We start from the raw sequence: 25,324 nt of genomic DNA on the forward strand, positions 1-25,324 counted from the left end.
TTCAGTCCTCTCCAATACTCTTAAACTATATTTAAGATGGACTTTTGGGTGGGAAGTTAGGAGAGAATGAAAGAGAAGTTAGGAAAATTCTTGTTTATCCTGGTATCCTTTTTATTCCTTCTTTCTAGCCCTAGTCACAGCAAATGCTGACCATTTTTTAATCTGAGTTTTTTGTTGAAATGTGTCATTTAATAAATAGGAAACTGGCAATAAGGGAGTATAACTTTTTAATCTCCTAGTGTAACAAAATTTTCAGAAGACATAAAAATGGAGAGAAGTTTAGAAGAAATGAAATTTCTCTAATATTTGATATAGATTTCAAAGCTTAATGTTTCAGAGCTTTTTCATTTATCACTGCCTCATAAGTAGGTCAGGTATTATTATATTCTTTTTTTTTTGAGAAGGAATCTTCCTTTGTCCCCCAGGCTGGAGTGCAGTGGTGTAAATTCAGCTCACCACAACCTCCACCTCCGGGGTTCAAGTAAGTCTCCTGCCTCAGACTCACAAAATTTTGGGATTACAGGCATGAGCCACCGCACCCGACCCTATATTCTTCATATATGCATTAGAATACTAGTAAGGATAATAATGCTTAATTTAGAGGAATTAAAGTATTTGCCCAAGGTCACATAGATGGCAGAACGAAAACCAAAATCCAGGTGATTCCCCACTCAATGAAAACTTAAGAGGAGTGTTACACAACAGCCGGGCACGGTGGCTCAAGCCTGTAATCGCAGCACTTTGGGAGGCTGAGGCGGGTGGATCATGAGGTCAAGAGATTGAGACCATCCTGGTCAACATGGTGAAGCCCCCTCTCTACTAAAAATACAAAAAATTAGCTGGGCATGGTGGTGCATGCCTGTAATCTCAGCTACTCAGGAGGCTGAGGCAGGAGAATTGCCTGAACCCAGGAGGCGGAGGTTGCGGTGAGCCGAGATCGCGCCATTGCACTCCAGCCTGGGTAACAAGAGCGAAACTCCATCTCAAAAAAAAAAAAAGAAAGAGGGTTACACAACAAAGGCCACATACAGTAATAATAAATACTAACTGCAAGAGAATACAGTTATTAAATCCACCCTGTTCTCTAACTTTTCTGTCTCATACTTCCTGTGCTGTTTCATTTAACATTCAAAGAAAAATTAAAATTGTATAAATAACTTCAAAGCCGAGTACTACCTGAGTATCTAATTAGTGGTTTTTCAACATGAAGACATTGGTTTCTGTATTCAGGAAGGGATCATTAACAAGGCTTATGAAATATGACTGTGCCATATAAAATTCATTCACTCTATTGATTGAGGTCAGGCCAAACTATCAGCAAATCCAAACAAGCAAAAAATCCCTTTTCTTCAGTGACCACTAATATTTTAGATTTAAAATATGTATATATGTGTATGATTCCACTTATTTGAGGTATCTAAAGTGGTTAAATTCATAGAAAGAAAATAGAATGGTGGTTACCAGGGGCCAGGGGCCGGAGGGAAAAGGAGTTTAATGGGCATAGATTTTCAGATTTGCAAGATGAAAAGGTTCTGGAGATCTGTTTCACAACAATGTGAATACAAGTATACTTTATTAAACTGTACACTTAAAAATGGTTAAGATGGCAAATCTATGTGTTTTTCACCACAATATAAACAAAACATATAGTTTGAAATGATTTTAAAAAATGGGAGTGGTAATGGTTGCACAACAATATTAGTGTACTTAATGTTACTGAACTATAAAATTGTTTTTAACCACTTAAAAATGGTTAAAATGATACATTTTATGTTAGGTATATTGTACTGCAGTTAAAAAATTGTATTTAAAGTTCCAATGTGATTTTATATTTTTATCATATTCACTATTCTGTGAAAACCTTGCACTTCATGTTTCTGTGTTGGTAACTAGAAAGTAGAGATTTCTTTCAACTCTGTTATTTAGCATATAGTCAAACAAATAATTGGTGTTGTTAGAAGCTTTACAAGTCTAAAATCTGTAAAGGGAAATTTCATTTCCAAGATTCACTATAATATTATGCAAAAATCTTCTAGTGCCCATAGAATTCTACAAGGCACCTAATGTTCATATTATGTTCTATTCAGTGAAATCATTTTGATGGTTACCTCACCTTGTTAGTTAATATTATGTTTCAGGATGCCTATTTTTTAGTCATATTCAATTCATTCAGTAGTTGAAAATTTGTTTTTTGTTTTGTTTTAAGACAGGGTCTCACTCTGTCACCCAGGTTGGAATGCAGTGGCACAGTTATGGCTCACTGCAGCCTTGACCTCCTGGGCTCAAGTGATCCACCAACCTCAGCCTCCCAAGTAGCCAAGACCACAGGTGCATGCCACCACACCCAGCTAATTTTTGTATTTTTTGCAAAGCGTTTAACCATGTGGCCCAGGCTGGTTTCAGACTCCTGAGCTCAAGCAATCCGCCTGCATAGGCCTCTCAAAGTGCTGGGATTACAGGCATGAGCCACAGCACCTGGCTCAGTAGTTGAAAATTTGTTAAAAGATGTTTACTATTAATAACTAGTTCTATTCATTAGTCTTAGTTTTCAGTTAGCAAGCATTTTATGGTTTAAACTTATTTTAATTCCATTTAATATGCTCTACGAGTTGCTTTTTCAAAATATACTTTTAAAATAGTTTATTTTAAACTTTAGATATATCCTTTTTTTTAAAAGTAATTAGCTATGTAATTTATCAAGGCAATCATTAACTGCCCTCTGGCAATTTTTAAATACCATTATTTCAAAATTCTGGTGAAATATTTACTTATATCTTTCTTCAGCAGTAACTTGTCTTCTAGAGATTTTTCATTTCTTTTTCTAGCTGAATGTTTTGTATTTAATGTTTCTTCAGTAGATTCCAATTTGCTCTCTTTCTGTAGTTCTCACTGACTGATCTTTCTGTGATATGTTACATAAATACTATTTTAAGTATGTTAATAATATTTCACAAATCCAGTATCATGTGTCATACAGATGAGTCTAGGCAGTGGTTTTTTTTTTTAATGAGCAATTTGTGAGACATACTATTAATCATGCAATACCTTTAACAGTTGAACTTTTTAATTGTGGGTTTGTGTGTATGAGGGAGATATTTATGGTTTCCAGTAAAGGCCTCAAAGCTGTTCAGACAGCCCTTTTATTCATTTTTGGTCTACTCCCATGACTTTACCACTCTCTTCAAGCCCTACACCCTGCTTCTTTATTCTTAGAAAAAAATAGGAGTTACCAAGTTTTAACTCAGTTTCTTCTTTCCAACTGAAATTGGGAAATCACAAATTTACCCCTATAACTTACTCGTTTCTCTTCACTATTGGGATCCTGTTGACCTTCTCTACCCTTTTCTGTCTCTTCCTGCTCTTGATTTACAAATATCTCCTCTACTTTATCATCAGTCATTTCCCCTTCAGTGAATCTCCTTATCCTACAAAATGCTCGACTCCCACAAACTACTGCCTGTCTTGTGCAACTCACAACAGTCTGACTATTGGCATATTTCTCCTAAAGGACCTCCTATTTCCCAGATCTCATGGCCTCTTAGTTTTTATCGTTCTGAACCCTTCTGCAGCATTTGACCCTCTTCAGTGAATACCATTCCTTCTTGAGATTCTCCCTTTGCTGAAGTCCATCCCACGACCTCTGTTTGCATCTGCTGCTTGTTTTCTCTGCGGAACACTCTTCCATCAGGTGTCCACATGTTCACTCCCTCCCCTACTTCAGCTCTTTGCTTAAATGCCACCTGCTCAGTGAGGCTTTACCTAACCACCCAATTTAAAATTGTACCTCTGTCCCACAGTACTCCTCATATCTCTTCCTTGTCTTATTTTTCTCAGGGAACTCACTGATCCCTGGACAGCTGCTTATTTTTTGGTTGCCTGTTGATCTGCCCTTTACCTCACCCCTACAGACACACTAAAATTTAAACTTCATGAGCAGGACTGCCACATATGGGTTGGTACTGGTGAAAAAAAATTGTCCAATTCCTCAGCAAAATGACATTTGTTTTTGTTTTTGTTTGTTTTTTTAAGATGGAGTTTTAGTCTCTTGCCTAGGCTGAAGTGCAATGGCAGGATATTGGCTCACTGCAACTTCTGCCTCCTGGGTTCAAGCAGTTCTCCTGCCTCAGCCTCCTGAGTAGCTGGAATTATAGGCACATGCCACCACACCTGGCTAATTTTTGTATTTTTAATAGAGACAGGGTTTCACCGTGTTGGTCAGGCTAGTCTTGAACTCCTGACCTCATGATCCACTCACCTCGACCTCCCAAAGGGCTGAGATTACAGGTGTGAGCCACAGCACCTGGCCATGACATTTGTTTTGACATGCTACATAATCAACCCTGGTCTCCCTTTCATGTTTTCCAGCCTGGTATATTGTACTGGCTTCCCTTATCTCTTCAGCCTGTTTAGAAAGGCAGTAGCATCCCTAGAGTTTAAAACAGTGCCTAGCACATATTAGGCACGTAATATATTTTTATTAATGAATAAGTATCTTTAAAACTCCCAAGAGCAGTTTTTTTGGTATGTGATTTAATCTGAAAGTTTCAAGATTTAAATTCCTTTGACTTTATATTACTGTGGTTTTCCAGAGAATAATACAAAGTGTATTATTTGGAGAAGTGCCGTTTACTCTTTCTTATGCTGTAAAATTGGTTGATTCATGATTGGTTATTTAAAGGTTCCATTGTATTCTTTTTTTTTTTTTTTTTTTTTTTTTTTGAGTCTCATTTTATTGCCCAGGCCAGGCTGGAGTGCAGTGGCACAATCTCGGCTCACTGCAACCTCCGCTTTGGAGGTTCAAGCAATTCTCCCCTCTCAGTCTCCCGAGTAGCTCTGATTATAGGCATGCACCACCATATGTGGCCAATTTTTATATTTTTAGTAGAGACGAGGTTTCACCAGGTTGGCTAGACTGGTTATGAACTAGCCTCAGATGATCTGCCCGCCTCAGCCTCCCAAAGTGCTGGGATTACAGGCATGAGCCATCGCACCCAGCCAAGTTCTGTTGTATTCTTTTCTTCATTAAGAGGTTATTTATAAGCCATACCCATAAGTCACACTGATATGTCTCCTACATTTGGTATAATAGCTTAAATTATAAAATTTTCATATTGCCCCCAGGTATTAGGGGCAATATATGATATATTTCTTAAGAATAAAACTGAGGAAATATTGTTATTACAAATTCATGTCACTGATTTAAACTCCTGTTTCAAAAATTGAGTTAATTTGCTTGAACTGAGCTAAATGTTTACTTTAGTAGAATCCCTGAATAAAAGCAGATCAGTGATACAGTATAAATATGGTTACATAAAGATGATCAACGTATTTAAGAGAACAAGTGATTTGCAGGTAATCATTTGAAGTAATCCTTATTCAGCCAATATTTATTAAGCAGCTATATGCACTAAGCATGGATCTTAGAAATATAAGGATATATAAGGGATAGCCACTAATTTTAAGGAATTTTCTATTTAATAGGAATATAAATAAGTAACAAGTAGATATAATAATATGTTATAGTCACCAGGATAGCAGTCTTATGAGGGATGGGGATGGGCGTGGGGTGGGGATAGAGGTGGAAGTGTAATGGTGATTTTACCTATGGCATTGGGAATGAAGTAGAAAATTCTTCAAAGAGAAAGTAACACTTGAACCAAATCTCTGAAGTTAAGAATGTGGTTGTGTGGGCCAAGTGGGTGGTAGGTAGCACGAAGATATTTTTTTAAGTATAAAAAGCAACATGATCCAGAGGTTTGAAATAATCCATTGTTGGCAGGGGTGGAGCATAGACTACCTGTTGTGGCAGTAAAGTGTGAGATAAGGCTAGAGTGGTGGGCAGGGGTCAGGGCATGGATGGCCAAGTACCATGTACCAGAGGAATTTGAACTTTGTGTTGTAAGTAGTGGAGACCCAGTGAAGGCCTTGAGAATAATATCAGTTCACTTTAATGGTTTGTTAGCACTGGATTAATGATGGAGCTAGAGGTAGACTGTTACATACTCCATATAAGCAAAATCAAGATCCTGAACTAAGAATGTAGCAATCAAGATGAAGAAGAAGAAGAAGACAGATTAGAGAAGTGCTAGAATATGTAGGGCTTCCTCATCAATTGTAGAGGGAGGTATGGTGAGAGCCAGGAGTAAGGAGAGAAGTCACGATCTCAAATATATTTCAAGAGCCAGGCAAGTGAAATTAATGAAAGGAGCTTTGGCATCCCTGTCGTCACTATGAGGACTACATGAATCAGGAGCTCATCTGCTACTCATCTCTAGGCACTTGTTCCATGCAGGTAGGGTGTAGTGTTGCCTCATCATCTTCCGATTTTTAAAAAGATGCCTGAATATATTCCTATGTTCGATCTCCTAAATCTTAAATTTTGGCCCAAAGTTTTTTAAGGTATTTCCTAGACCAAATAAAAACAACTTCAGTAAATAAGCAGGGAGATTGCAGCCTGTGTTCTGGGATGATTCCTGTTTTCTACCTTAAATGATTAGAATCATGGTGCCTGCTAAGAGAGGTAGATCTCTTCATATACTTACATGGATATGTTAATTAGATTGTGGAAATCATTTCACAATGTAGACACATACCAAAATGTCACATTGTACGCTTTGAATACATATAAGTTTTATTTGTCAATTATATCTCAACAAAGCTGGGGGAAAACAAAACCATCAAGTTAAAAAATGAAGTATTGTGCCATTCAATAAGATAAGAATTAAAGGAGGAGGAGAAGCATGTCGAGAGGTGGGGTGGAGAAGGCTAATGATTAGATTTTGTTGTCCTGGTGCTTGAGGAGGCGAGGCTATGTGTTCGAAGCTACACTGCGCAACTTAAAAACCTCTCATTCATTAAAAAAAAATTAGTAAAAGATTTTGAGCATTTGGAGTTTGAGGTAGCTTAATTAACAGGAAGCTACAGATGCAGAACTGGAACATGAGTAAAAAATGGACTGGAAAATAAAGATCTGAGAGTTGTCAGTAATAGATGGTAGACGGAACTGCTGGGAGTGAGTTTTGCCCATGGAAAACAATATAGAATGGCATCAAAAGAGAACAAGGAACAGAATCTTAGAGAACAATATCATTTAAGAGGCAGGTAGAGGAAGAGAAGCTAGCAAAAGACAATAAAGTTGCCAGAGAAGTAGGGAAAGAACTAGAGAGAGGTATGTCTTGCAATACTAGAGATAAATGTATTTTGAGTGTCAGATACATTAAAGAAGTCAAGAATACAACAAAAAAGGAGGAAGCAGCCGGGTGCAGTGGCTCACACCTGTAACCCCAGCACTGTGGGAGGCCAGGGGGGGCAGATCACGAGGTCAGGAGATTGAGACCATCCTGGCCAACATGAAACCCCGTCTCTACTAAAACTACAAAAAAATTAGCTCGGTGTGGTGGTGGCCACCTGTAATCCCAGCTACTCAGGAGGCTGAGGCAGGAGAATCACTTTAACACGAGAAGTGGAGATTGCAGTGAGCCAAGATTGTGCCACTGCACTCCAGCCTGGTGATAGAGCGAGATTCCATCTCAAAAAAAAAAAAAAAAAAAAAGGAATCGTGGAGGGGTGTGTGTGTGTGTGTGTGTGTGAGAGGAGAGAGAGAGAGAGAGAGAGAAAGATTATGCAATTATGAGATTATGGTTGATGTGTAAGGCTTAAATGTTGACTAGTTACTGAAGGTGATAGGGACAAGAGGCAAAGTTGCATTATGTTAGAGAATACAATAGCAACTGAGCTCCCCTTGGTTCTGTTTTTTGTTTGTTTGTTTGTTTTTAAGCAAACTTTAGCCCTTGCTCTGCTCTCTCTAGTGGAATGTTACTGAGAACTATTTCCAATGTTTCTGAAGAAAACAATCCCAGGCAGTTAGTAGGGAGAATTAGCCAGCTTCCTGTATGGTGAACTCCTGATAGAATCATAGATATTTGAATTAGCAAGAAGGTCTTAAATTTGCATAAGGCATTGGAGCTCAATCTTGGTTACATATTAGAATCATCCAGGGAGCTTTAAAAAAATACTGATGACTGGCCAGGTGTGGTGGCTCACACCTGTAATCCCAGCACTTTGAGAGGCTGAGCTGGGCAGATCAAGAGGTCAGGAGATTTAGACCATCCTGGCTAACATGGTGAAACCCCGTCTCTACTCAAAATACAAAAAATTAGCCAGGCTTGGTGGTGGATGCCTGTAGTCCCAGCTACTTGGGAGGCTGAGGCAGGAGAATTGCTTGAATCCAGGCAGCAGAAGTTACAGTGAGCAGAGATTGTGCCCCTGTACTTCTGTCAGAAAAAATGGTGCTCGCTTCGGCAGCACACGTACTAAAAAAAATGGGAGATTCTGTCTCAAAAAAAAAAAAAAAAAATTACTATTGCCCAAGCCCTGCTCCAAATCAGTTAAATCAGAAGCTCCATGGACCTGCTCCAAATCAATTAAATCAGAAGATATTCCCAATTGATTCTACTGTATTTACAAGGTTGAGAATTACTGACCTAGTGGAACTGGAGTCACCCTGAACCACTTAGGAAAACCACTTGGGAACCACCCTGAACCACTTGCAAAAATACATTTATTCCTTGATTTGTAATAATAATGATAATTGCTACTATTTCATAAACTTAAATATGCAATAAATAATACTTTTTTTACTTTCTCTAATTGTTTAAATTCTGTTTTGTGCCTATAATCCCACCAAACTGACAAAAAAAACTCAAAAGCAATCCTTTAAGCCTTCTCTCCTCCCCCAGTTATTCTAGGTTCTGCTCTCTTACACATGGCCAAGTTGTCAGGTATTGTTATAGTGTCTTGTTCAGCTAATTAAGAAGTATAGCTGAGACAGTTGCTACCCCATTTGTCGTGTGTGGTGCCTTCCAAGATAGCCACCAATGATTCTCACCTCCTGATATTCACGCCTCTGTGTTGTCTCCTCCCACATCATACCAAGGTTGGTTTTTGTGGCAAAATTCAGGGAAGTGATGATGTGTTGCTTGTGACACTAGATCTGAAAAGACATGGTGATGTCTGACTTGTTCTCTTGGATGTCTCTCTCGGTGAAGCCAGCTACCTTGCATGAGGGTACTCAAGCATCTCCTATGGAGAGATCCACATGGTAAGAAACTGAAGCCTCCTACCAAGAGCCAGCACCAACTTGCCAGCTATGTGAATGAGCCATCTTAGAAATAGGTTCTCTAACCCCAGCAGAGCCTTCATACGACTGCAACTGGGGCTGATATCTTGACTTACAGCCTTGTGAGAGACTCTAAACCAGAACAACCTGGCTAAGCACCTCCTGAATTCCCTACCCACAGAAACTATGTGAGATAATGTTTGTTGTTTTAACTAAGTTTTTTAAATGGTAATCTGTTATACAGAATATGTAATGAATACAGCATGGCTTTATTAGGTCTAAATGTTTTCTCTTGCTTACATGATCATGAGGCATTTGAGCATGGAAATTCTTATGAGGTTGCCTCTGTCCCTGTTTTTTCCAACATACCATGTATTCCTTCACTAGGCTTGCACCTTCCCAGTCTCTGCTCAGGAAGTAAAGCCTAAGTTTCCTCTTTTCCTATAAATACAGACCTATTTGTAGACCGCCTGTTCTTCATCTTCTCTCTGGGGATATTTTGTTTTTGTCTTGGAGAAATTCTCCGTATTTTTGGCCACGATACTTTGTACTTGAACCTTCTCAACCTCTCCAGGACTTTTGGAAATAAAAGGCAGAAAACTTACAAGCTTATCTTTCTACCATGTTGTAATGCCTCCCCTGAGACAGTGGACACATGGCTGCCTCTTTGAATTTTGTGAGATGTAGAAAGAAAGAGGAAAATGAAGGGAGGAAAAATGTGAATATCTCAAAGTACTATTCTACCAGAATTATCAATATGTGTTGAGTTCTTACTGTGTGCCAGATACTATACCAAATGCTTTACATATTTTCTCTCATTTAATCCTTATAACAACCTATGAAGTAAGTACTATTATCATGCTTATTTTATTAAAAAGATGATTCGATTTAGAGAGATTAAGTAACTTGCCTGATGTTTTGCTGTTTTTAGATGGTAACGCTGAAATTCTATCAGGAATCTCTGACTCCCAGCTCCAACTTTTGACCATTAACATGCAAGTTCTTTCCATGTGGTTGGGGAGGGAAGAAGGTCGGTCTAAGGGTGCTTTCCTTTGACTTCATTTGTTCACATAAATTAGTATACCAATCATACCTAAGACTTGTCCATCTTTAAAACATTTCTGACAGTGGCTTCCACTTGGCAACACTTTGTAGGCAGGTGGACCTACTCTTTATACTTGAAATGTTGAAAACTGCAGTTCTTCTAAAATACAGTTCAGTTTAGTCATTTCATTTAATTAAGAAGGCCATCTGTCTATCCAGCATGTTTTCCAAGTGCCTCTGCATAGGTACTATGTAAAATGCTGGGGATACCAAGATGAATTCAACATTTCCCATGAGCTCTGTGTGTGGTGTTTAGATGAAACAAACATAAAAACTAATTACAGCAATGAGATGAGTTGTGTATCTTAACAGCACGTGAATATGTGTTCTGGAATGTAGAATTTTCTTCATACTAATCTCAGGTATGTCAGGGGAAACTTCTCAAAGGTGATAAGGCTTCAAGGATGAGTAGAAATTCACTGGTAGGACATTCTAGACAGAAGAAGTGACATGGGCAAAAATGCTTGGCAATTTTGGAGAGCAGTACACAGTTGAGAATAATTGGAGAGGTTGACGTATGTTTATAGGATCCAGATAATGAAGACACTTGTTCTACCATGCTAACAAGTTAAAATAATTAAAACTCTCACCCCACAGGAGGAGTCTTGGCCACAAATATTCTTTGGTGTAGATTTTTTTTCTTGAATTTGAATGTCTTTAAGAAGAAATGCATTCTCTAGTCTTCTGTCTCCCCAGGCTCACCCCTCCATATTTAGGTTACCTAGTTATCCCTGCAGACATTTGAGCTTACTCCCTTTCCTGCAGCAATGGGGAGTCATGAAAGACTATCCTAAGGGAGAGGGAACATGAATTTACTTGCTCTTTCAGAGACTATTCTGGCTTACCATGGAGGTTAAATGGTAAGGCCACTTGTGAAGGAATGGTGCAAGATAAAGAAATATCTTGGCTCGGGCTGGTATAAAAAAATACCATAGACTAGGTGGGTTAAATACAGATATTTATTTCTCGTTATTCTGAAGGCTAGAAAGGCTAAGATCAAGGTACAAGGAAATTCAGTTCTTGGTGAGGGCTTTCTGCTTGTAGATGGCCACCTTCTTAACTGTATCCTTAAAGAGAGAGAGGGTGCTCTGGTTTCCCTTCCTCTTATAAAGGTACTGATCCCAATATGGGGCCTCTACCCTCATGACTTCATCTAAACCTGATTACTTGCTAAAGGCCCCACCTCCTCATACCATCACATCAGGGGTTGGAGTGTCAGCACATGAATTTTGAGGGGAATATAAACATTCAATCCATAACAGTGGCTTACTGGGTGAAAAGGCTGAGTGATAGGGAGGAATCATGGTTCTCAGTTTCCCACTGCATGAATGGTGGTTCCATTAACCCAAAATGGATAACACAAGAGGTTTTATTCTATAGGTTTATATGAAGTTGTAAAATTTCTTGGGAAGGATTGTGGAGCAGTTGCTAAAGTCTACTTAATGTCTATTGGAAGTACCTAGATGAAGTTCACCAGGAGACTTCAAAAGTGTCTTAAATGTTCCTATAAATATTGTGACATAGTTATGTCATGCATCAGGATACATGGTAGGACCTGTTGGACATTGATAACAGTAAGACATAATATTTAAAATGGGAAGTGTTCTGAAAAATCTGGAGTGTATGGTCACTGGATATAAAAATGACTTTGTTATCTCATCTATGTTATCTTTAATCAAAGGTCTCTCTGAATAAAAATACTATCATTAGGTTATGCATGTTTAAATAAACATGTGTCAGGTACAGCTAATCAATCTATAGGTTATTTCATTATTTTCATCTTTAATAATAATTTTAAACTCCCTACCATACTTTTCTACAGAGCTGTTAATAGGAAGCCTCCATCAACTGACTTGAGTTTCCTCTCATTTTCCCAGCCGACATTCACTGGAGGTATTAATGGGAAATATAATATTTAAAAAATAGGAAAATAGGTGTATGTATACCACTTTTTTTTAATATAGGTAGTCTTCAAAGTGTATACTCAGGCACTGAATAATCGTAGCTTCAGGAAAATCATCTCTGCAATCTGTAAAGTATCTAGCACCCTCAAAGTGTAGAGTACATATAAGAAGGAAAACCACAGCTTGTCAATGTCTTCCTGGTATTCTATACATACTAATGTGTTATATTTTTTACAATGCTTGATAAATTGATTTGATGCTTGAAATTATTGTCACAACGTTTCACCAAACTTTGGAAACCCAATTAACCCAAAAATATTGAGTGGGATGCTATGTAGAATACAAAGATGTGTAAGACATGATTTCCTTCAGACATTTAATACTTAATAGAGGAAATAAGGCACATTCATGAAAAAGATAAGCTACTATGTGATGTCAAACAACAGTTATTTTTTCATATCTGAATGCATTAGAGACAAGAAAAAATTTCACAAAAAATTGGCATTTTCAATATAACTAAAGAAGCTTGACCTCTAAAATATAAGCACAGAAAGGAATAAAAATAAGTAAAGGAAATATTTCAAGGCTTACAACGCAAGAGTAAATTTTTTTCTTCAGACTTTTCTTTCAGGTGCAGGGGGTACACATGGAGGTTTGCTACATGGGTAAACTGTGTGTCACTGGGGTTTGGGGTACAGCTGAGTGGTGAGCATAGTATCTGATAGGTAGTTTTTCACTTCTCACCCTTCTCTCATCCTTCACTCTTAGGTAAACCCCAATGTCTTATTTTCTCCCTCTTTGTATCCGTGTGTACTCATTGTTTAGCTCCCACTTATAAGTGAGAACATTTGGGGGTTGGTTTTCTGTTCCTGCACTAATTTGCTTAGGATAATGGCCTCCACTTGCATCCATGCTGCAAAGAACATGATTTCATTCTTTCTTGTGGCTGTGTAGTGTTCCATGTTGTATGTATACCACATTTTTTAAAATCCAGTCCACTGTCAATGGACATCTAGGTTGATTCCATCTCTTTGCTATTGTGAAAATTGCTGCAAAGTATATGTGAATGTAGGTGTCTTTGTTTTTTTTATTTGTTTGTTTGTTTTTTGAGATAGGGAATGTGTCTTTTTTATTGCATTTTAGGTTTTGGGGTACATGTGAAGAACATGCAAGATAGTTGCATAGGTACACACATGGTAGTGTGTTTTGCTGCCTTCCTCCCCTTCACCCACATTTGGCTTTTCTCCCCAGGCTATCCCTCCCCTGTTCCCCCCACTGCTGTCCCTCCCCTATTACCCCCAATAGACCCCAGTGTGTAGTACTCTCTTCCCTGTGTCCATGTGTCCTCATTTTTCATCACTTGCCTGTGAGTGAGAATATGTGGTATTTCATTTTCTGTTCTTGTGTCAGTTTGCTGAGAATGATTTTCTCCAGATTCACCCATGTCCCTGCAAAGGACACGACCTCATCATTTTTGATTGCTGCATAATATTCCATGGTATATATTTGTCACATTTTCCCAGTCCAGTCTATCATCAGTGGGCATTTGGGTTGGTTCCAGGTCTTTGCTATTGTAAACAGTGGTGCAATGAACATTCGTGTGCATGTGTCCTTATAGTAGAATGATTTATAGTCCTTTGGATATATACCCAGTAATGGGATTGCTGGGTCAAATGGAATTTCTATTTCTAAGGCCTTGAGGAATCGCCACACTGTCTTCCACAATGGTTGAACTAATTTACACTCCCACCAACAGTGTAAAAGTGTTCCTTTTTCTCCACATCCTCTCCAGCATCTGTTGTCTCCAGATTTTTTAATGATCGCCATTCTAACTGGCGTGAGATGGTATCTCAATGTGGTTTTGATTTGCATCTCTCTAATGACCAGTGACGATGAGCATTTTTTCATATGTTTGTTGGCCTCATGTATGTCTTCTTTTGTAAAGTGTCTGTTCATATCCTTTGCCCATTTTCGAATGGGCTTGTTTGATTTTTTCCTGTAGATCTGTTTGAGTTCTTTGTAAATTCTGGATATCAGCCCTTTGTCAGATGGGTAAACTGCAAAAATTTTTTCCCATTCTGTTGGTTACCGATTCACTCTAGTGACTGTTTGTTTTGCCATGCAGAAGCTATGGAGTTTGATTAGGTCCCATTTGTCTATTTTGTCTTTTGTTGCCAATGCTTTTGGTGTTTTGTTCATGAAGTCCTTGCCTACTCCTATGTCCTGAATGGTTTTGCCTAGATTTTCTTCTAGGGTTTTTGTGGTGCCAGGTCTTATGTTTAAGTCTTTAATCCATCTGGAGTTAATTTTAGTGTAAGGTGTCAGGAAGGGGTCCAGTTTCTGTTTTCTGCACATGGCTAGCCAGTTTTCCCAACACCATTTATTAAACAGGAAATCCTTTCCACATTGCTTGTTTTAGTCAGGTTTATCCAAGATGGTATGGTTGTAGATATGTTGTGTTGCCTCCGATGCCTCTGTTCTGTTCCACTGGTCTATATCTCTGTTTTGGTACCAGTACCATGCTGTTTTTTATTTTATTTTATTTTTCAGTGTTCAGTTTCCTTTAATGACCCCCCCATCTCCCTGAAGGGCAGGTACAGGCAGCAAGGCAATGGCAAGAGATATTCACCTGAAGATCTTGCCCTGATTGAAGGCTTTGCCCACATGCTGGAAGGCCCCCTCCCAGGAGAAGTACTATTGAACCAGCGTCTGGGCCTCCTCGCTGCCAGGATCCAGTTTCCGCCATGTTTATGACTCGTAGTCCGCCTGCCAATCTGGACTCAGTGGAAAGGCAAGCTCCTGGCCTTGGAAGACCCAGACTCCAGAAATTGATCTACTATTGTTGGTTCCAAAGAGGATAACACTGGCGAAGGCATTCTTCCTCAGCTTGTCCAGTCAGTGGAACATTCCAGTGATGAGATTGCAGCTCATGAAGGTCTGAGTGAGTTCTTCAGGGAAGCGATACTCTGAGTACCACAGGGACCAGCCGTCCTTATCAAAGTGCTCCCAGAAATATGGCAGTACCACAGAGAGTGTGTCCTCATTGGAGTACTTGCGCTTAAATTCATCCAACACAAAGGTACTTTTGGGCAGGTGAGCAAAGGGGTCTTTGGCCTTGGGCTCAGCAGCCAGCGCCTGCTCACATTCATCCATCTCCTCCTCAGGAGCAGGGGCAGCTGCCTTTTTCTCCTCCTTCCGCTCAGCCTGGGGTTTCTGCTTCTCTTCCCATGAACCCTTCTCTTTCCATGGTGTGTCCCTTTTAGGTTGGCTCTCTGCAAACTTTTTAGCATCAAACTGGTCCATCTTCTCACACAGTTGCACTTCCCCCAAGACAGCCCGGAACTGGGGCTAGTGAATGCAGGTGAGGAACCAGCGGTTGGTATTGGGAAAGGCCTGGCAGAAAGAAGGCTCTAGGACCTGTTTATAAAGCCACAAAAAAGTGCAGACAACTGTGATGTCAGCCAGTGTCACTCGTTCGCCCACCAGAAAAGTCCTTGTCTTCAAGTGAGCATCCAGCAGCCCCAGAATTCACCTCACTTCCTCCTTTGCATTCTCAGTGGCCTGTTTGTTGTGGTGCATGATGCCCAAGGTGGGGAACACCCAGGTACTGGCTGGAGGTACTATGTCGCTATCAGCAAAGCTCACCCACTGCACCACCTGGGCTGCTGCCTCTGGAGTACTTCCCTGAAGCTCCTCATTGCTCACATAGTAGACAGTGGCATTGCTCTCAAACACACAGAATCCATCGTCACCCTCAAATGCTGGAACCTTGCCGGCAGGAAATTTGCGGAGAAATTCAGGGGTGCGGTTGGTTTGGCCAAAGTGGAAGTGGGGTGGTGCGGAGAGCACGCAGACCTGACCCTGCTGTACTGAGCAGCAATGAGGGCCTTGAAGGCCCTCCAGTTTTCAGGATACGTGTACAAGGTCCCAGCCGCCATGGTGATTCTGCAAAGAAAGGGGCGTCATGCTGTTTTGATTACTGTAGCCTTGTAGTATAGTTTGAAGCCCGGTAGTGTGATGCCTCCTGCTGTGTTCTTTTGCTTAGAATTGACTTGGCTATGCGGGCTCTCTTTGGTTCCATATGAAGTTCATGGTGTTTTTTTCCAGTTCTGTGAAGAAAGTCAATGGTAGCTTGATGGGGATAGCATTGATTCTGTAAATTACTTTGGGCAGTATAGCCATTTTCACGATATTGATTCTTCCTAACCATGAACATGGACTGTTTCTCCATCTGTTTGTGTCCTCTCTTATTTTGTTGAGCAGTGGTTTGTAGTTTTCCTTGAAGAGGTCCCTTACGTTCCTTGTAAGTTGTATTCCTAGGTATTTCATTCTTTTTGTAGCAATTGTGAATGGCAGTTCGTTCTTGATTGGGCTCTCTTTAAGTTTGTTATTGGTATATAGGAATGCTTGTGATTTTTGCACATTGATTTTATATCCTGAGACTTTGCTGAAGTTGCTTATCAGTTTCAGGAGTTTTTGGGCTGAGGCGATGGGGTCTTCTCGATATACTATCATGTTGTCTGCAAATAGAGACAATTTGGCTTCCTCCTTTCCTATTTGAATACCCTTTATTTCTTTTTCTGGCCTGATTGCTCTGGCTAGAACTTCCAGTACTATATTGAATAGGAGTGGTGAGAGAGGGCATCCTTGTCTAGTGCCGGATTTCGGAGGGAATGCTTCCAGTTTTTGCCCATTCAGTATGATACTGGCTGTTGGTTTGTCATAAATAGCTTTCATTATTTTGAGATACGTTCCATCAATACCGAGTGTATTGAGGGTTTTTAGCATAAAGGGCTGTTGAATTTTGTCAAATGCCTTCTCTGCATCAATTGAGATAATCATGTGGTTTTTGTTTTTGGTTCTGTTTATGTGGTGAATTACGTTTATAGACTTGCGTATGTTGAAGCAGCCTTGCATCCCCAGGATGAATCCTACTTGATCATGATGGATAAGTTTTTTGATGTGCTGTTGCAATCGCCTTGCCAGTATTTTATTGAAGATTTTTGCATCTATGTTCATCATGGATATTGGCCTGAAGTTTTCTTTTCTTGTTGAGTCTCTGCTGGGTTTTGGTATCAGGATGATGTTGGTGTCATAAAATGATTTGGGAAGGATTCCCTCTTTCTGGATTATTTGGAATAGTTTCAGAAGGAATGGTCCCAGCTCCTCTTTGTGTGTCTGGTAGAATTCAGCTGTGAACCCATCTGGACCTGGGCTTTTTCTTGTGTGGTAGGCTCTTAATTGCTGCCTCGACTTCAGACCTTGTTATTGGTCTATTCATAGTTTCAGCTTCCTCCAGGTTTAGGCTTGGGAGGATGCAAGTATCCAGGAATTTATCCATTTCTTCCAGGTTTACTAGTTTATGTGCATAGAGTTGTTTGTAATAATCTCTGATGATGGTTTGAATTTCTGTGGAATCTGTGGTGATTTCCCCTTTATCGTTTTTTATTGCATCTATTTGGTTATTCTCTCTTTTCTTTTTTATCAGTCTTACTAGTGGTCTGTCTTTTTTGTTGTTCTTTTCAAAAAACCAGCTCTTAGATTTATTGATTTTTTGAAGGGTTTTTCGTGTCTCAATCTTCTTCATTTCTGCTCTGATCTTAGTTATTTCTTGTCTTCTGCTAGGTTTTGAGTTTTTTTGATCTTGCTCCTCTAGCTCTTTCAATTTTGACAATAGGGTGTCAATTATGGATCTCTCCACTCTTCTCATGTGGGCACTTATTGCTATATATTTTCCTCTAGAGACTGCTTTAAATGTGTCCCAGAGATTCTGGTATGTTGTGTTTTCGTTCTCGTTGGTTTTGAAGAACTTCGTTATTTCTGCCTTCATTTCATTGTTTATCCAGTCAACATTCAAGAGCCAGTTGTTCAGTTTCCATGAAGCTGTGTGGTTCTGAGTTAGTTTCTGAATTCTGAGTTCTAACTTGATTGCACTATGGTCTGAGAGACTGTTTGTTATTGTGTCAGTTGCTTTGCATTTGCTGATGAGTGCTTAACTTCCAATTATGTGGTCAATTTTAGAGTAGGTGTGCTGTGGTGCTGAGAAGAATGTATATTCTCTGGATTTGAGGTGGAGAGTTCTGTAAATGTCTATCAGGTTTGCTTGTTCCAGGTCTGAGTTCAAGCCCTGGATATCCTTGTTAATTTTCTGTCTGGTTGGTCTGTCTAATATTGACGGTGGAGTGTTAAAGTCTCCCACTATTATTGTGTGGGAGTCTAAGTCTCTTTGTAAGTCGTTAAGAACTTGCCTTATATATCTGGGTGCTCCTGTATTGGGTCCATATGTATTTTGGATTGTTAGCTCTTTTTGTTGTATCGATCCTTTTACCATTATGTAATGACCTTTATTGTGTCTTTTGATCTTTGTTTCTCTAAAGTGTATTTTATCAGAGACAAGAATTGCAACTCCTGCTTTTTTTTTTTTGCTCTCCATTTGCTTGGTAAATCTTCCTCCATCCCTTTATTTTGAGCCTTTGAGTATCCTTGCATGTGAGATGGGTTTCCTGGATATAGCACACCGATGGGTTTTGGTTTTTTATCCAATTTGCCAGTCTGTGTCTTTTGATTGGTGCATTTAGCCCATTTACATTTAGGGTTAATATTGTTATGTGTGAATTTGATACTGCTATTTTGATGCTAGCTGGCTGTTTTGCCCGTTAGTTGATGCAGATTCTTCATTTTGTTGATGCTCTTTAGCATTTGGTATATTTTTGGAATGGCTGGTACTGGTTGTTCCTTTCTGTGTGTAGTGCCTCTTTCAGGAGCTCTTGTGAAGCAGGCCTGGTGGTGACAAAATCTCTGAGTACTTGCTTGTTTGCAAAGGATTTTATTCTTCCTTCACTTCTGAAGCTCAGTTTTGCTGGATATGAAATTCTGGGTTGAAAGTTCTTTTCTTTAAGAATGTTGAATATCGGCCCCCACTCTCTTCTGGCTTGTAGAGTTTCTGCCGAGAGATCTGCTGTGAGTCTGACGGTCTTCCCTTTGTGGGTGACCCGACCTTTCTCTCTGGCTGCTCTTAGTATTTTCTCCTTCATTTCAACCCTTGTGAATCTGATGATTATGTGCCTTGGGTTGCTCTTCTTGTGGAATATCTTTGTGGTGTTCTCTGTGTTTCCCGGACTTGAATATTGGCCTGCCTTGCTAGGTTGGGGAAATTATCCTGGATAATATCCTGAAGAGTATTTTCCAGCTTTCATTCATTCTCTTTGTCACATTCAGGTACACCTATCAAACGTAGGTTAGGTCTCTTCACATAGTCCCACATTTCTTGTAGACTTTGTTTGTTCCTTTTTGCACATTTTTCTCTAATCTTGGTTTCTCATTTTATTTCATTGAGTTGATCTTCGACTTCTGATATTCTTTCTTCTGCTTGCTCAATTTGGCTGTTGAAACTTTTGCATGCTTCATGAAGTTCTCGTGTTGTGTTTTTCAGCTCCTTCAGTTCGTTCATATTCCTCTCTAAGTTGTCCATTCTTGTTATCATTTCCTCGAATTTTTTTTCAAATCTGTTTTCAAGGTTCTTAGTTTCTTTGCATTGATTTAGAACATGTTCTTTTAGCTCACAGAAGTTTCTCATTACCCACCTTCTGAAGTCTGATTCTGACATTTCATCACACTCATTCTCTGTCCAGTTTTGTTCCCTTGCTGGTGAGGAGTTTTGGTCCTTTGTAGGAGGTGAGGTGCTTTGGTTTCGGGTGTTTTCCTCCTTTTTGTGCTGGTTTCTTCCCATCTTTGTGGGTTTATCCACCTGTCGTCTGAGTAGTTGCTGACTTTTCGATTGGGTCCCTGAATGGACGCCCAGTTTGTTGATGATGAAATATTTCTGTTACTTAGTTTTCCTTCTGTCTAGCCCCTTTGCTGTATGGCTGTTGAGGTCCACTCCAGGCCCTGCTTGTCTGGGGTACACCTGTAGCAGCTGCAGAACAGTGAGGGATGCTACCAGTTTCTTCTTCTGCTATCTTTGTCCCCGAATGGTGCTCACCAAACGTCAGTCTGATCAGTCCTTTTTGAGGTGACTCTTTGGATATACAGGGGTCAGGGAGCTGCTTGAGGAGGCGGTCTGTACTTTATAGGGGCTCAAGTGCTGAGCTGTGAGCTCCGTTAATCATTTAGGGCTGTTAGGCAGGTACGTTTAAGTCTGCTGCAACACAACTCATAAAACCCCTTTTTTTCCTCAGATGCTCTGTCTCGTGGAGTTAGGGCTTTCTTTATGAGTATCTGTTGCACTGTCCTGCCCAGCTAGGAGGCAATCTAGTCACTATTTGCCTGTTGGGGCTCCGCCCTGTTGCCCTGGGCTCCGCCCTGCTGCCGTGGGCTCCGCCCTGTTGGCGAAGTCTCTCTGTTATGGCAGGTTTCCTCGGCAACGGCAGGCTGCGTCAGCAATATGAGTGTACCTCAGTAGGGACAGGAATGCCTCGGTAATGGCGAACGCCCTGCCCCCACCAAGCTGCATCGTCCTGGGTTCACCCATGCCCGCAGTGAAAGTCTCAACCCCGAGCATTTCGAATCGTCATTTTGTTTGTCCCTGTGCGGGTGGGACCCGTGGAGCCTGATCACCTGGCTCCCTGCCTCAGAGCCCTTTTTTTCCCTTTTCAAGTTGAACGTTTGACTCTCTCCCAGGTGTTTCAGTCGCCTGCTGATAAGGCACCGGGATCTGTGTGATTTCTTGTGCAGCAACCCACTGCGCCGGCTCAAAGGTCGCTTCCCGGGAATCTCCTGGCCTGGCTCACTGTCCAAGTCCTGTTTAATCAGATGGATATGCTAATCTGCCCTCCCAAATCTCAGATTGCCGGTTTAACAGGGCACCCAGACCAGTGCATTTCGTGCTTTGTGCAGAGTGCCGCTGCGCTGCGGCACCGGCTGAAACGGCCGCGCTAGCCGAAACAGCTGCACTGGCGTCCTGTGTCTCTCCTACACCTAGGAATTTCCCCGTTCTGTGGGCAACAATCTGGAAATGCGGGCTCCACTCGCCCTCCGCGTCTTCACTGAGAGCTGCAATCCTGAGTCACTCCTATCGCGCCATCTTCTCTCAATAATCGGGAATGTGTCTTCATGGTAGAATACTTTATATTCCTTTGGATATATACCCAGTAATGAGATTGCTGGTTTGAGTGGTAGTTCTGTTTTAAGTTCTTTGAGAAATCTCCAAACTACTTTCCACAGTAGCAGAACTCATTTACATTCCCACCAGCAGTATATAAGCATTCTCTTTTCTTGACAGTCTCACCAGCATGTTATTTTTTGACTTTTTAAAAATAGCCATTTTGGGCCAGGCACAGTGGTTCACACCTGTAATCCCAGCGCTTTGGGGGGACGAACCAGGCGAATCACGAGGTCTGTAGATCAAGACCATCCTGGCTAACACAGTGAAACTCCATCTCTACTAAAAATACAAAAAATTAGCCAGGCGTGGTGGCACGTGCTTGTAGTCCCAGCTACCTGGAAGGCTGAGGCAGGAGAATTGCTTGAACTTGGGAGGCAGAGGTTGCAGTGAGCTATCACACCACTGCATTCCAGCCTGTTGATAGAGTAATACTCTGTCTCAAAAAAAAAAAAATAGCCATTTTGACTGGTGTGAGATGGTATCTCACGGTGGTTTGGATTTTGATTTGCATTTCTCAGCCGGGCACGGTGGCTCATGCCTATAATTCCAGCACTTTGTGAGGCTGAGGCGGGCAGGTCATGAGGTCAGGAGTTCGAGACCAGCCTGGCCAACATAGTGAAACTCTATCTCCATTAAAATATAAAATAATTAGCCAGGCGTGGTGGTTTGTGCCTGTAGTTCCAGGTGCTCAGGAGGCTGAGGCAGGGGAATCACTTGAACCTAGGCGGTGGAGGATGCCGTGAGCTAAGATCGTGCCACTGCACTATAGCCTGGGCAACAGAACAAGCCTCTATCTCAAAGAAAGAAAGAAAAACAGCACCTGACATCCGAGAGCTGCCCTAACAGTCACAGTAAAACTTGGTGTTTTCCTATTAAATATATGCAATTGCAAAGAATACCAACATTTGACAAAGCCATGCTGTTACCATGATGGATCAATATAAACAAAAAACTATACCATAATTATACCTGCATTCAGACAAAAACATGAACGTTGTCCAAACTGCAAAGTGACCAAACATCTCCCTATTTTACCTAATATGGTTTGTTACCAATTATAGCTTTAACTGTGTTTCATTATTTCCCCTGATAATATTTTAACATTCCCAATCATGGAATTGCTCTTGCCTCCTGATGGCATCCAATCCAGAGTAAAGCTGTGGTTCCTTCAGCCCTTCCTAAAATCACCTAAAGCAAGGCAAATGTTATGTAAAGCCTTTCTTGTACTCTCTTTACGGAGACACCCGTAGTTCCCCATGGTATGTGTTCTCTCCAAGCAGTAAACCCACCTTATTTAACCACTAGCATACTCCTGTGGTTTTGTGTGGAGGGCATTGACACACATCTATCATTGGTAATAAATTAGCTATAGGGTCATACTCATTTGCAGGAGTTTCTGAGAAAAGTAGTCTTTAACTTCGGTCATCATGTGCTCACTGAAAATTGGGGTTTCTCTTGTCATAGAAGGGAGGGAGAATAAGAGTCAACTAACCATTTCTTCCTCAATCTCCAAACTAAGGCCAATAGACCTTTTAAAATGTCACCATTGGCTGGGTGCAGCAGTTCATGCCTGTAATCCCAGCACTTTGGGAGGCAGAGGTGGGCAAATTATGAGGTCAAGATATGGAGACCATGCTGGCCAACATGGTGAAATCCTGACTCTACTAAAAAAAAAATACAAAAATTAGTTGGGCATGGTGGTCCACATCTGTAGTCCCAGCTACTCAGGAGGCTGAGGTAGGAGAATCGCTTGAACCAGGGAGCCAGAGGTTGCAGTGAGCTAAGATCACACCACTGCACTCCAGCCTAGCAACAGAATGAGACTCCATCTCAAAAAAAAAAAAAAAAAAAACTTTGGGTTGCTTGAGCCCAGGAATTTGAGAACAACCTGGGCAACAGAGTAAAACCCATTTCTACAAAAATAAATATTAAAAAATTAGCCAGGTATGATGGTATACACCTGTAGTCCTAGCTACTCAAAAAGGCTGAGGTGGGAAGATTGCTTGAGCCCAGGAGGTCAGGGCTGCAGTGAGCTGTGACACCACTGCACTCCAGCCTGGGCAACAGAACAAGACCCTGTCTCCAAAAAAAAAAAAAAAAAAAAAAAAAAAAAAAGTCACTATCTAAAATAAGTGTGTGCTAAGTAAGAAGCAAGATGAGTTTAGAAAATGAATAAATAAGCCATGTAATTGACAGAGTCAAGAAGCCAAGTTGTAGGTTCAATCTGTTTCAAAAAAGTGAAAGATGTCCCAAATGAGAAAAGCATGGACTTCACAAAAGAGGGAAGCCAAGTACAAAATAGAAATCAGTTGGACTAAAACTAAATACGAAGAATATGCTGCAGAATAAGACATCCTTTATAAGCTCCATCCCAATAGGAGAAAACAAACAAACAAGGAAATGATTGTTGATATTAAGTCCTGTATAAATAAATACTGCTAATTCTGAGTTACTATTTAAGTAAAAATGGAGGGAGAGACTGGTTCTTTCTGGGAAATGGAAGAAATATTGGTGCCAGTCTCAGAGGGGGGATATCTTAGCTGTGCTTTGAAGAATGGGTAGGAATCTACTAACATAATGCAGGTTTTAAGAAAAGAATAATGAATGAACGGAGTCTTTTATATTTGATATACATGGCCTAATGAAGATGTACCTCCACCTTAGGATATTTTGCAGAACAAATAAAATAAGGCAGGAGTGATGAAGTAGAAAGAGAACAGTGCCTCTTTTTTGTTGGTCTGCCACTAAATGCAATGTTAGATGATTGATTTTTATAGTTAATGAATGGTAATAGAAGTTAACATTTTTGATCCTTTATATGCATTATTTCATTTGAATTAATGCAGATAACAACTCTATGAATTAGCTATTTATTCTAATTTACAAATACCCAAGGTCACATAGCATGTAAGTGGCAGAGTTGATATTTGAACACAGGCATTTAAATTTTAGAATCTGAACTCTTTTTTTTTTTTTTGGATTGTACTTTAGATTCTGGGGTACATGTGCAGATCATGCAGGATTGTTGCTGCCTTTATCCCCCCATCACCTATATCTGGTATTTCTCTCCTTGTTATCCCTCCCCATGCTCCCCACTTCCCGCTGTCGCTCGCCTAGCCGCCCCCAACTGACTACAGTATGTGATGCTTCCCTCCCTGTCTCCACGTGTTCTAATTGTTCAACACCCGCCTATGAGTGATAACATGAGGTGTTTGGTTTTCTTCTTGTGTCAGCTTGCTGAGTATGATGGTTTCCAGATTCATCCATGTCCCCATGAAGGACACAAACTCATCGCTTTTTATGGCTGCGGAGTATTCCATGGTGTATATGTGCCATATTTTCTTTATCCAGTCTATCGTTGTTGGACATTTGGGTTGGTTCCAGGTCTTTGCTATTGTAAACAGTGCCACAGTGAACTGAACCTTAATCATAAGCCTATGACACCTTCAATTTACAACATATACTAAATAATATACCAGTATATTATTTATAAGTGAAGCATCAAGTAAATACTGTTTAAGGACAAAAAAAAAAAGAGAAAGAAATCAGCTGTTTTGAACAAACACTATATGCCAAACATTGCTGTATGCTTTCCTTATATTATCTCATTGATTTATTATTTGAGGCAGAGTCTTGCTCTGTTGCCCAGGCTGGAGTGAAGTGACAGGATGTCAGTTGACTACAACCTCCACCTCCCAGGTTCAAGCGATTCTTCTGCCTCAGCCTCCCAAGTGGCTGGGACTACAGGTGTGTGCCACTGTGCCTAGCTACTTTCTGTAGTTTTAGTAGAGACAGGGTTTCATCATGTTGGCCATGCTGGTCTCCCAACTCCCAACCTCAGGTGATCCACCAACCTTGGCCTCCCAAAGTACTGGGGTTACAGGGGTGAGCCACTGCACCCAGCTTTATTATCTCATTTAATTTGCAAATCACCTATTGCAAATCACCTCCTGTGAAATAGGTATGATTTTTCAGTCCCATTTTATAGATATGGCAACTGAAATTCAAAGAGCTTAGATAACTTACACAAGGTAACTTCAGGTTTGCCTGACAGTAACATTGATGCTGATAATCACCATGAAGTGCTGCCTGTAT

The 25,324-nt window shown here is 40.4% G+C and overlaps 1 protein-coding gene and 1 pseudogene across 2 annotated transcripts in view; one reads left to right on the forward strand and one right to left on the reverse strand.

Moving 5' to 3' along the window:
• Window positions 1-25,324, forward strand: part of GSAP (gamma-secretase activating protein) — a 251,535-nt gene that overhangs the window by 7,169 nt on the left and 219,042 nt on the right. The gene's annotated exons all lie outside the window — the stretch shown is intronic.
• Window positions 14,752-16,083, reverse strand: LOC100392335 (elongation factor 1-gamma pseudogene; annotated as a pseudogene).

This window comes from Callithrix jacchus, chromosome 11 (genome assembly GCF_049354715.1).
Source record: "Callithrix jacchus isolate 240 chromosome 11, calJac240_pri, whole genome shotgun sequence".
NCBI lineage: Eukaryota > Metazoa > Chordata > Mammalia > Primates > Cebidae > Callithrix > Callithrix jacchus.